Source organism: Microcaecilia unicolor, chromosome 1 (genome assembly GCF_901765095.1).
Source record: "Microcaecilia unicolor chromosome 1, aMicUni1.1, whole genome shotgun sequence".
Lineage (NCBI taxonomy): Eukaryota > Metazoa > Chordata > Amphibia > Gymnophiona > Siphonopidae > Microcaecilia > Microcaecilia unicolor.
In genome coordinates, this window is record NC_044031.1 from 538,503,481 (window position 1) to 538,517,049 (window position 13,569).

Here is a 13,569-nt window from a genome sequence, read left to right on the forward strand (position 1 = left end):
GCAAAGAGGGACTTTGAAAAAAAAATTGCATTGGAGACACATAGAAATTTGTTTAGGTATATTAAAAGCAATAAGCCATCAAAAGAATCAGTTGGACCACTAAATGACTGAGGGGTAAAGGGGGGCACTCAGGGAAGACAAAGCTATAGCGGAGAGATTAAATGAATTATTTGCTTCGGTCTTCACCGAGGAAGATTTGGCAGCATTACTGGCACTAGAAAAGGCATTCAAAGCTCACATGTCATTGCTACACAGCTTAGTAAAAAGACAGGTTTTTTTTAGGTATATATAGGCAAGAAGCAGTCAAAAGGATCAGTTGAACCGCTAGATGACCTTGGGGTAAAATGGACATTCACGGAAGACAAGGCCATAGCAGCGACATTATATTAATTATTTGCTTCGGTCTTCATTGAGGAAGATTTGGGAGCGATACTGGTGCCAGAAAAGGTATTCAAAGCTGTCAAGTCAGAGAAACTGAATGAAATCTGTATAAACTTGGAGGATGTAATGGCTCAATCTCCTGGACCAGATGGTATTCATCCCTGAGTACTGACAGAATTGAAAAATGAACTTGCGGAACTAATGTTAGTAATATGCAATTTGCCTTTAAAATCAAGCATCCTAAATAATAATTATCACCTCCAACGTTCCATGCTTGGGACCGTGGGTCCCTGGCTGCAAGTGGTCTGCGAGGCAGACACGCAGGACGTCACTGACGTCAACACAGCTGATTGCAAGGCAAGGGGAGGAGTACTCCTCCTACTGCCTCGGAATCAGCTGTCACCCCCCCCCCCCGCGCGTGCTATGGCCCCCTCGAAACCCACCCCCTCCCGCTAACCTGTCGATCCCCCTCCCCCCGCCGGAACGCCGAAAACTGCCGCCGCCGTTGTTGTGCTCCCTTCCCTTCCCGTAGGTTGTTCAATCATCTTCTTCGAAAGTTTAACTCCGTGCGTCTGACGTCAGATGCACGGAGTTAAACTTTCGAAGAAGATGATTGAACAACCTACGGGAAGGGAAGGTAGCACAACAACGGCGGCAGCAGTTTTCGGCGTTGCGGGGTAGGGGGGGATCGACAGGTTCACGGGAGGGGGTGGGTTCGAGGGGGCCGTAGCACGGGGGGGGGGGGGATTGCCTGCCTTAGGCCCGTTTCCTTGCCTACAGAAACGGGCCTTTTTTACTAGTGGTTCCATAATATTGGAGGGTGGCCAATGTAACACTGTTTTTGAAAAAGGTTCCAGAGGAGATCTCAGAAATTACAGATCGATGACCCTGATGTCGGTGCCGTACAAAATGGTAGAGACTATTATAAAGAACAAAATTACAGAGCATATTCAAAAGCATGGATTAATGAGACAATGCCAACATGGATTTAGTGAAGGGAAATCTTGCCTCACCAATCTATTACATTTCTTTGAAGGGGTGAAAAAACATGTGGATAAAGGGGAGCCAGTAGATATTTTGTATCTGGATTTTCCAAAGGCATTTGACAAATTACCTTGTGAAAGACTCCAGAGGAAACTGGAGAGTCATTGGATAGGAAGTCATGTCTTATTATGCTTTAAAAACTGGTTAAAAGATAGAAAGCAGAGAGTAAGGTTAAACGGTCAGTATTCTCAAAGGAGAATTGTAGATAGTGGGGTTCCCCATGGGTCTATGCTGGGACTGCTGCTTTTTAACATATTTTTAAATGATCTAGAGATGAGAATAACTACTGAGGTAATTAAATTGGTTAATGACAAAAAGTTATTCAAAGTTGTTAAATTAAAATTAGATTGTGATCAATTGAAAGAGGACCTTACAAGACTGGGCATCCAAATGGCAGATGACATTTAGGGGGTTATTTACTAAAGCTTAGCTCGAGTTATCTGCAGCAGGGCCCATAGGAATAAAATAGGCCCTGCTGCAAATAACCCAAGCTAAGCTTTAGTAAATGGGGGGGGGGGGGGGGGGTAGTTTGAACAAGTGCAAAATGATGCATGTGAGAAAGAGGAACCCAAACTATAGCTACATAATTCAAGGTTCCACATTAGGAGTTACCAACCAGGAAAAAGATCTAGGTGTCATCGTTGATGATACGTTGAAACCTTCTGCTTAGTTTGTAGTGGCATCTAAGAAAGCAAATACAATATTGGGAAAGGAATGGAAAATGAATGTGAATGCCTTTGTGTCACTTCAGGTGTGACAGCACCTCGAATACTGCATGCAATTCTGGTTACCATATCTCAAAGAATATATACTGGAATTAGAAAAGGTACAGGGAAGGACAATAAAAATGAGGATGGGATGACTTCCCTAGCATACACTAATTTTTAGTGTGTGCTAAACAGTTAGCACGCCTATAGCACGGCTTTGTAAACAGGGCCCTGAAACTTGTCCCTTAGGTGGAAATTCACTCAAAATCCACTCTTTTTAGGGACAAGTTTCAGGGCCCTGTTTACTAAGCCGCTCTATAGGCGTGCTAACTGTTTAGCACACGCTAAAAATTAGTGTGCACTAATGCTAGAGACCAAAAGTTAGCATGCCTACAACACGGCTTAGTAAACAGGGCCCTCAGGAATTATGAGATCTGTTAAAACATATGATATAATATTGGGGAAAATCCAGAAATAAAACTGAATAGCCTTTTCAGAGATAAGAAGTCAAATGGATATTTTGGTCAGTCCCTCAGTATAATTGTGATTGGGTGTTGCCATGTCTTTATAGACAAGGAATGGGACTATATTAGATATACATGTTGTGCTTACTTTCAATATCTTACTTCTGTTATGGTTCTTTTTTCTCCTTTTAAAGTGTATTTAAGTTTTGCACTTAGGACTAGATTTTATATATGGCTCCTGAAAAATAAATGCTACTCTACTTTTGTGTTATGTATCTGTGTTGGGTCCTTTTTACTAAAATGCGATTGGGGTCCTTTTACTCAAGTGCAGTACATTTTTGCACTTATCATGCTTTAACAGCAGGATAAGTACAAAGGCTATGCAATAACTGTTGACTTGTACCCAGCATGTTCTCTCCAGTTACCATAGGGAAAGTTCTTTACCATGCATTTAAGTTTACTTGCATTTAAATTTATTTGCAATTATCATAATGCACTTAACACCTCCTCTTAAGGAGGTGTTAAGTACACTTATGCTAAATACACAAGTGACTGTACAAGGCAAGTAACCCCTACTAATTGTAGTGTGCAGTCCATGCCCATTCTCCACCCATAAGCTGCCCAGTTCCTGCCCCCTAACACAGCATGCAGTTAACACACAAATTCCCAGTTTAATACAATTTAGTAAAAGCCCCCAATGTGAAACTGAAGCACTTTTTAGTGTGAACATACACAAATATTGTACCATTTCATCCATAGACAGTGTAATTCTTAAGGAACCAAATAGATTAATTAAAATAAAGGAAAAAAACATCACATGGTAACATAGTAGATAATGGCAGAAAAAGACCTGCACAGTCCATCCAGTCTGCCCAACAAGATAAACTCATATGTGCTACTTTTTGTGTATATCTTACCTTGATTTGTATCTGTCTTTTTCAGGGCACAGACCGTACAAGTCTGCCCAGCACTAGCCCCGCCTCCCAACCACCAGCCCCGCCTCCCACCACCGGCTTAAGAGCATTGTATTCTGCTTAACTTTATACTCGACAATTGGTCTAATAAAGATCAGTATTACATTTTTCTTAAACATATGTATAAATAATAAAGAATTAATCAATAGTAATGTCCTTTCTTTGAAAGCCGTCTTTGTAATTCTTGTTTTCATTTTAAGAAATTTTCAAGGTTCAAAAACGTATTTTAGAAAAGTTCCTTGAGATATCTAAAGTTGATAAATAAATCTTGACAAAGAGAAAAAGAAAGGAAGGATAATCTTCTCTTTAGTTCATTAAAGTTCAAATCCTGTGAAATCACCCCAGTGCTGACACTGTTTCACTCGTTCTTCAAATCAGTAGACTTACAAAAAGAGGCAACCAAAAGAAATTATAATGTTCTCTATGGAGGTCTTTTACTAAGCCGCAGCAGCATTTTTAGCTCGCAGTAGAAATCAGCTGGCAGTAAATGCGGAGATGACGTTTAATGTGAGCAAGTGCAAAGTGATGCATGTGGGAAAGAGCAACCCGAATTATAGCTACGTCATGCAAGGTTCCATGTTAGGAGTCACAGACCAAGAAAGGGATCTAGGTGTCGTCGTTGATGATACGTTGAAACCTTCTGCTCAGTGTGCTGCTACGGCTAAGAAAGCAAATAGAATGTTAGGTATTATTAGGAAAGGAATGGAAAACAAAAATGAGGATGTTATAATGCCTTTGTATCGCTCCATGGTGCGACCGCACCTCGAATATTGTGTTCAATTCTGGTCACCACATCTCAAAAAAGATACAGTGGAATTAGAAAAGGTGCAGAGAAGGGTGACAAAAATGATAAAGGGGATGGGACGACTTCCCTATGAGGAAAAGCTAAAGTGGCTAGGGCTCTTCAGCTTGGAGAAAAGGTGGCTGAGGGGAGATATGATAGAGGTCTATAAAATAATGAGTGGAGTTGAACGGGTAGATGTGAAGCATCTGTTCACGCTTTCCAAAAACACTAGGACTAGGGGGGCATGCGATGAAGCTAAAATGTAGTAAATTTAAAATGAATCAGCGAAAATGTTTCTTCACTCAACGTGTAATTAAACTCTGGAATTCGTTGCCAGAGAATGTGGTAAAGGCGGTTAGCTTAGCGGAGTTTAAAAAATATTTGGAAGGCTTCCTAAAGGAAAAATCCATAGACCGTTATTAAACGGACTAGGGGAAAATCCACTGTTTCTGGGATAAGCAGTATAAAATGTTTTGTACATTTTTGGGATCTTGCCGGGTATTTGTGACCTGGATTGGCCCCTGTTGAAAACAAGATGCTGGGCTTGATGGACCTTTGGTCTTTCCCAGTATGGCAATACTTATGTACTTATGTATTCCTATGGGTGTGTTAGTGTTTATAGCCAGCTGAATCCTAACGTAAGCTAAAAACACTACCGTGGCTTAGTAAAAGACCCTTTTAAATCTTTAGTTCTCAAGCTTTTATTTTAAGGGCCTGTTTGTAAAATAGTAAACCGTTTACTGCTGATGTTAGCGTAACAAACTCTATAGCATGAAGTGTATTTAAATATAAAAGATTCCTCCCCTATTTTTGCTCCTGTTAATCAGATTCACACAGAAGAGACAAATATGCCATATCCACACTTTTTAAATTTAATACACAGATCAAACCAAGTCAATTCAAAATTACTTAAATGCTGTATGTTTCATATTGCTATTGAAACCATCAGGTTCCAAACTGTTAAGTGGAAAATCTACTTTTGTTCCAGTCTTAGTAGCCTAAAAGGCTCATTTTCAAAGCACTTAGCCTCCTAAAGTTCCATAGAAACCTATGGAACTTAGCCTCCCAAAGTGCTTTGAAAATATGCCTATAAGTAGATAATTTCCCTCTGTAAAGATATATGGTATTTTATCAATACAGAAAGAATAAAAAGGTTGAAAGTAGTGATTCATTTTAATTCAATTCTTGTATACTGCTAATATCCCCTTTCCACGGTGCTTTCATAGGAGCTTCCAAAATCTTCTGCTATAGACAACCCTTATACTCAGACGTTCCAGCAGGGGCGTAGCCAGACACCCAATTTTGGGTGGATATGGACCCAACATGGATGGGCAGAAGAACTCCACCCTGTCCCACAAGTGATTTAGTCTCTCCCTCTCTTGCCTGCATGCATATGGTCTCTCAAACATCCCCCCTCCCCCGCATACCTTTTAAGTAGCAGATTTTCACCGGCAGCGAGCAGCAGCAAATACACACTGCTCATGTTGGCCCCACAGTCTTCCCTCTGATGCAACTTCCTGTTTCCGCATAGGCGGGAATAAATCAGAGGGAAAGGCTGTGGGGCCGGTGCGAACAGTATGTATCAGTCGCTGCTCGCTGCAGGCGAAGATCTGGTATTTATAAGGTATGCAGGGGGGACAGTTGTTGGGAGTTTTTGGCTGGTGGGGCTTGGGGATCCCTGCCAGCCACATCATAGGTGTGCTGCTACTCGGTAGGCCTCAGCCCAAAGTGGGTGGGCCTGGGCCCACCCAGGCCCACCCTTGGCTACGCCACTGCATTCCAGAAAATCCAGATTCCACTGGCACAAGAGATTTGAAAGATACAGCCACCAAATGATGCCATCTAGCAGCATTTCACCACTATCAAATGGGAGACAGATCCAGTCTATGTGGAGGTTGCTTTAAAAGGAATGTAGGACTTTGTGCATTGCTTTCAAAGGAGATGGGTCTGGGTCTGTATCAGGACTGTATGGGAGGTTCTGAGACTGTACTGAAAAAGAGTGCTGAGACATAATAAGGTTTTTGGAGGTGAAGGAATTTGTTATGATATCCCATCCCTTCATTTTGGTCCAGTTAAGAAGAACATACCCTGAACTTTTGAGTTATGTGTAAGTTACTACTGTGTATATAGGGCCAGATTCAGGGGCCCTTTTACTAAGGTGCATAAGCGACTATGCACATCCAACATGTGTCAATTTGGAACTACCGTCCGGCTGCCATATGCCCCGGGCGGTAATTCCATTTTTACATGTGTCCAATACGTGTGTCTGAAAATATTTTTTATTTTCTACCGCATGGCGCTAACTGGGTGGTAATCGGCAGTGTACATGTGCTAACGATTACCGCCCAGTTAATGTGAAACTTTACTGCTAAGTCAAGTGTGGTAGTAAGGTCTAAGGCCCAAAATGGACGTGCGCCAACTTCTATTTTGATGCACTCCATTTTCAGCCAAAAAAAAGGCTTTTTTTTTTTGTAGGCATGCTGAAAACTGGACCTGCACGTGTCCAATACAAGGGCCTACAACAGAGCAGGCCATTTTTCAGCACACCTTAGTAAAATGGAACTCAAAAAATCAGTACCATAAAAAAAATCACTGCTCATCGCTAGTCAGAAGATTGCATAAAGATAGAAGGAAAGAGTAAGATGCATAATGAGGTCTAGTCTATGTTAAATATGTGCTAGAAAGTTTATCCTTAACAGAACATGCCCCACTGTGATTCACAGCACAGCCAGGGTGCAACCATCCTTATGGGAGTAAGTCAAGATGTTATTTCACAGCGACATGCAATTGACATCACCAATGCACTTTGTTATGAATGAAAGTTTGAATATGCAACCAGTATTGAATACCAGAATCAAGAAATCAGAGCACAGCACACTCAAAAACGTAAAACATATGTACCGCTTTCCTCTGATGTGCATATGTTAAATGCACACAATTCTTTTATTCTACAATATATTTCACTCTGTCACCAGTTGAAATTGCTTTTTTTGTGATTGCCATCAAAGTTGTGTTGTTAATCTTCACTGCTATAAGAACTAAATCTTTTAGAAATAAGACTTCTGTACAATGACATTTTGGCACAAAGGCAAGAGATCTTAACAAAGACTTTATAACTGTATTGCGGTTGCATAATGCCTTTGTAGTTTCTAAGCTCTACAACATTATTTAATTAGCTCAAAATTCTTCTCTCTTAGGAAATGGAAACTCAATGAAATGTCAACAATGCTTTCAGTCTGTTCAGGCTGAACACATTGCACAAAGACAAGATAAAAATAGTGGAAGACACTCTCTTTTGTATTACACTGTAAAACCACACCTTCAATCGCATGGGTCCCATCACAGGTGTTAGATGTTAGTATTTGTGGGTCATGAGCTGAGGCTCTGATGCTCAGAAGCACATGCAGGGGTTAGAAGCTATTAGCACTAAATTAGCGCCTGCATTTGCTCCTGCAGAATGCTCAGAGCTGGCGAGCGCATGAAACAATGAGTTTGTTGGCTCTGAACGCAAATAGCATGCAAATGCCTGACAAACTCATTCCATATTCCTCCACAATGCTCAGCGGGCAGCACTCCTAACAAGGGTGCTCCTCCCTTGGCAAACCCTACACCAGCTCTCAGCTGGCATTAAGGTTGTGCCAAGCAGGGGAGGAATAGGGGAGACTTCTGTCACAGCCATGGTGGTCCAGTGGACCACAGACCCCCCCCCCAAACACATAAAGGTCTGGAGGTCTAGTGGACCACTCACCCCTCCAAACATCTAAGGGTTTGGAGGTCTGGTTGACCCCCAGACCCCGAAAGACATAACCCCCCAAAATTAAATACAACTCTGGTGGTTCAGTGGGACCCTTGCCCAGGACCCTGACCAGAACTTCCCCCTACACCGCAGGCTGGACATGGTGGTCTAGCAGTGGCCCCCCAACCCCCTCTTACCTTCTAGAAGGAGAGACTAGCACTTCTTCCCTCCTCCTGTGGGTACCTTCTCAAAATGGTGGTGCCCTGCCCGGTGTATCATGGGATGCACTGGGTGGGGATTAACTACCACATAAGCCTTATATGATAGTTAAGCCAGCCCAGTTCATTCTAGAAGGTAGGAGGGGGTTGAGGGACCATTGCTAGACCACCAGAGCTAACCTGAGGTGGGGGAGGAGAGGTCAAGCTGGGATCCTGGGCAAGGGTCCCACTGGACCACCAGGGTTATATTTAATTTTTTTTTTTTTTGGGGGGGGGGGTTATATCTTTGGGGGGCTTGGGGTCTACCACACCTCCAGGTCCTTACATGTTTGGAGGGGTTAGGGGTCTGGCATCCACCAAACCACCAGTGCTTTAAGTTTGACCTGTCAAACCTCTTCTGCGGGAGGATTGTGCCTGGGCTCTTGCGTGCATGATCATGCACAGTTCTCCCGCAGAAGTCCTTAATGATCAACGCTGACAATGCACTTAAATTTGTATGTGATTAGCTTTGACCATTAGTGAGTTCTTTCCCTGTGCTGTTCTGAACAGCACAGGGAACTGAGCATCGGGGCATGAGTATCTGTAATATAGTTCTATCATAGATCTTGTTCAAAAAGCTTATGATGTCATATTAACCAAGCCAAAGGCAAGGTTTTATTTTGAGAAATAACTTTAAAAATCAATAGGGGTCCTTTTAGTAAAACTTAGTAGGTACTAATTCCATTAGTGGACGCTAAATGCTAAGAAGTCCATTTTAAATCTATGGGCTTCTTAGCATTTAGCGTTCGCTTTATTAAAAGGGCCTCTTATTGTTCAAAGAGACAAATGGCATATAAAGTTAAGCACCAGCAGTTAACATTTTTGATATATTCAGTAGTGTTATCTGTTTAATTAGTGCTGTTTAAATAGTGTCAGTCATACATTTCGCTGCATGTATGACTGGCAGTAGGAATATATATTCATTAGCTTGTATTTGTGTCTTTAGTATGCCTTAAAAAATGAGTGCCTGCAAAATCAGTTTAATGCCTGTTGACCTATGAATATGTGTAAAGTTGATTTCCCCATGTAAAAAAATTTGAACACTAACTATAAATAGTTCAATAAAACCTGTTAAATTTATTAGCCAGCCCTGTTCACAGCAGTCTTTTGGATTTTTCCTGGAGGGAAAAGAGGGTAAACCCACCTGCTAGCTCTTCTTCCCCAGGTGGAGTCGAGTACCAAGTGAGTAAGGGACCAATAGATACTGCCTTCAGGAGGCTCCAGCTAGGTAAGGCCATGAATCCAGGAGAACCCTGTAAAACCAGATGTAAATGCTGGCATCCAATTTGGGCACACTAAGCCAATATTCTGTAGCAATGTGTGCAATTTTTCAAAACACCCCAACCCAACACTATTTCGGTTTCTGCTAGGCACTTGTGACCTGGCTTAGCCACTGTTGGAAACAGGATACTGGGCTATATGGACCTTTGGTCTGACCCAGTATGGCTATTCTTATATTCTTAAGTACATCCATGCCCCTCCCATGACCATACCCCCTTTTGGGTTATGAGCCATGGGATTTGGGCACCCAGTATTATAGAATAGCCCAAACCAGATGCATACATTAAAACTAATTGTTGCCAATAAATGTCAATGGTTGTTAGCTCCCAATTATTGATGGTTGATAGCTCATTAACCAATTAATTTGTGTGCACATCTAATCAGTGCATCCAAATTTGGTTCCCATATATAGAATCCAGGGGAATGTTTTTAGAGTATGTTTTGGAGACTACAAATCTTAACAGGTAAGATACATGGTAGAGCCAATAGAATTTCTTCCTAGAGAACACCAATAGCATATTTGTGAAGCAAATAATATCCAAAATATAGGTTCCATTTTCCAATGAAAAGCCCCAACTAGGCCCAATCGTTTCTACTATGACCATTTTTGAAGAATGGTATATCAAATGCTGTATACTATTAAACTAATCTTCCTAACTATTTTATGTTTACTCAGATAATCAATTTTTTAATTTAAACATTTTCAAAATACAACCAAGATAACTCTTGATACATAGAAAATCATCCCTTAATTGAAATACAATAAAAAAGCAAACACCACTAATAGAAAAATAAACATAATTAAGAAATGATATTTCAAAATACTTAGGAAATAAAGAAAAAGGACAAAAGAAGAGGGGAGGAGAATACAGGATAATCCAGTTAGCAGGAGAATTTAAACTGGAATCATGAAGGAAAACACAGGAAATTTTGAAGATCGAAAGTGGCTATTACTCAAAAAGTCGAGTTCAAACCAGATTAGAAGGATGAGTGGAAAACCAATATAGGTTGAGGAGGTCTTACATATGTCTTACACTGAAACTTAACTAAACATTTACATGGGAATTGAAGAAAAAATGTTCCCCCCAGTGCCAAAAGTTCAGGTTTCAAGGCTAAAAAAAAGCCTTTCTCCTGAGCTGTGTGGCCCTGGATAGATCAGAAAATAGCGGAACTTTATGACCCACAAACTCAATATCTTTAAAATGAAAATACAATCTAAGGAGCCAGTTATGATCTGGCTCCAAGGCAAAGGAAGCAATCAAAGTGGCAGTAGATACCACAGGACCAGATGCTTCTAAACACCCAGTCAGGTCAAAAGTATCTTCTGATTGTTCTTTCTTTGCTTCCTGAGATAAAGTTCCATGTCAATCCACATAGTAAGCCCTGGTGATAGGTGGAACAGACTCTTTAGGGACTTGCAAATTTTCCATAATATAATTCTTCAACATAGCAATTGGTAACAAAACAGGAGATCTAGAAAAATTACCAAACTGCAGATTTAACTGCCTTTCATAATTTTCCAGTCTCCAATTTGTCATGAGTAATTGCTCAATCTTTTATCAATGTCAATGGCACTTCCTTTACTAATAACAAGTCCTTCTCAACTTTCTTCAGATCTTTCTCAAAAGTAGATGTTTTAGATTCAGATTGAGTCACAAAATTTTCATACTGGGTAGCCTGGGATTGAAGAGCTTCTCTATTTTGCTGAAACTGATCCAAACTCAAAAGCAGGGGCTCATCCATATCACCCATAACATCCCACAGCTCTTCCAAGGTGAATTTCTCTGGTTTCTTCCTCCTTACTAAACAACTGGAAGTTTCTTACTGGTTGTTGGAAACCAGCTTGAGTGGCTTGAGGCCATCCGCAGTCCCAGCCTCAAAGAAAACAACCTCATCACTCCCTAAAGTTACCAAAGGAATGGGTGCCCTGACCCCATATACATGTTCAGCTGCAGCAGCAACTTCGACATTCGCCGGCTTCCCAGTCAGAGACACCTCAACAACACTTCCGGGCCTAGGAGGCAGTTCTGGACACTTTGGGCTAAATATCACATCAAACCACCAAGCTCCTGCTCTCCTTCCAGGAGCAACCCTGTTCGCATCATCGAACCAACAGCAGACACTGTGAAGCTTGAAATCTTCGGCTGCATCAGTGCTGGAGAATCACCGGATTCAGATGGGTAAACCCGTGGTCTTCCTTTGCGCTTCGCCATACTTTTCCCCGCAAAGCTTCGTACACTAGGAGAAAGCTTAACAGCGTGCTGCTTCGATCAGCGCTAGTTCCTCTCATCATCAGAAAATCCATTTTTTTTCTCCCTTGCCAAGATTCTTGCAGTTTTATTTTAGTCAAAGGAAGCACTAGTTTACCTGGATAGCAACCAATATTTTAAACTACATGTGCTTTGCTCATTATCAAGCACAATGACATCTCTGTATTTTCTACTGTCATCGTGTTTACAAGGGCTAAATTTTGTGATTTATTTAAATAGACAGATCAGAGAGAAGGAGACTAAAAAAAAAAAAAAGAAAAATAAATCCCCACACAAGTGCTATATATACTGAAGGCATGTGAATTGCTTCTTTCTCAAGGATAATGCAAATTAGAAGTATGTAAAGCTTTGTCTGCACCTGGGATCTTTAATGAGGATAAAGAAAAATCAGACAGAGATTCTCCAGGGAACAGAGAGGATCGTTATTTGAATAACCTGCAGTGAATTCTAATCAATGCGACGTGACTTTGAAAATGAATGTGGTCTTTCAACCTGCAGTACTGGAGCCACGATATTAATCATAACTTCACAGTACAGTAAAACCTATGATAAATGACCAACTGGTGGGCTAATGAAAAGACCAGTCGGAATCTGGGAAAAGTAAGGTCGATATAAATCTTGTGACTGGTTGGTTTACCTGTGTACCATACATATGAAAAGAAAAAGCAAGTAGCAGAATTCAGAATGTCAATATTTTCTATTCTGTTTCAGATTTTTATGTGAAGATGAAATTGCTTAACAAGGCAGAATTATTTATTAATTTTTTTTGTCAAAACTCAAAACGTTCCAAGTCTAGAAGCTCTTTTACTAAAATGCATTTTGTCACTTATACCGGATTCTATATAAGGTGCTTAGATTTTTGCGTGGAATCACGCACACAACTTAATTGGTGTAACAAGCCAATCGGCATTTTTAACAGCACTTAACAAGCAATAATGAGCACTAATTGGAAATTATCAGAATTTATGCGCAGAAATCGCTAAGCGTATTCTATAAAGAACTACGCCTAAATTGAAAAGCACACAGTTCAAAATTGTTTTTTAAAAGGGGCTTGTTTATGGGAGTGCCAAAATTTCCTTATGTAATTCTAGAATATGGGACAGTGTGCCTAAATATATGCATATGGATTTACAGCAGGTTTTTATTGGCGTAAATGGGCGTGTGTAGATTTAGGCACTATGGTATCGACTAAGTGTATTCTATAAACCGCACCTAAATCTTATAGAATACACTTAAATCCATGTGGATTTTTTAGGCACCGTATATAGAATCTGGCCCTTCACACACAAATTAGTGTGCATCATCCCTCAGATTTAATATACGGTGACTAAAATCGCATGCACAAATTTGACAGTGTGGCCAAATTGCATGCAGAACTTAATTGTTTAGCAAGCCAATCAGCACCAATAATTGGCCAATAACAGGCAACTATCAGCTAATTGGCACTAATCTGAATTTATGCGCACAACTTTCTATGCATATTCTGTAAAGTGGTGTGTGTAAATTCTAATGCACTGATCTCAAAGGGGGTGTGGCTATGGGAGGGGCATGAATGGGTTGTGGGAATTCCTAGAAACTATGCGCACTGTTATAGAATATGACTGATCTGCACCTAAGTTAGGTTTGGGCATTTACACCTGGTTTTAAGTGGCGTAAATGGTTGCATCTAAA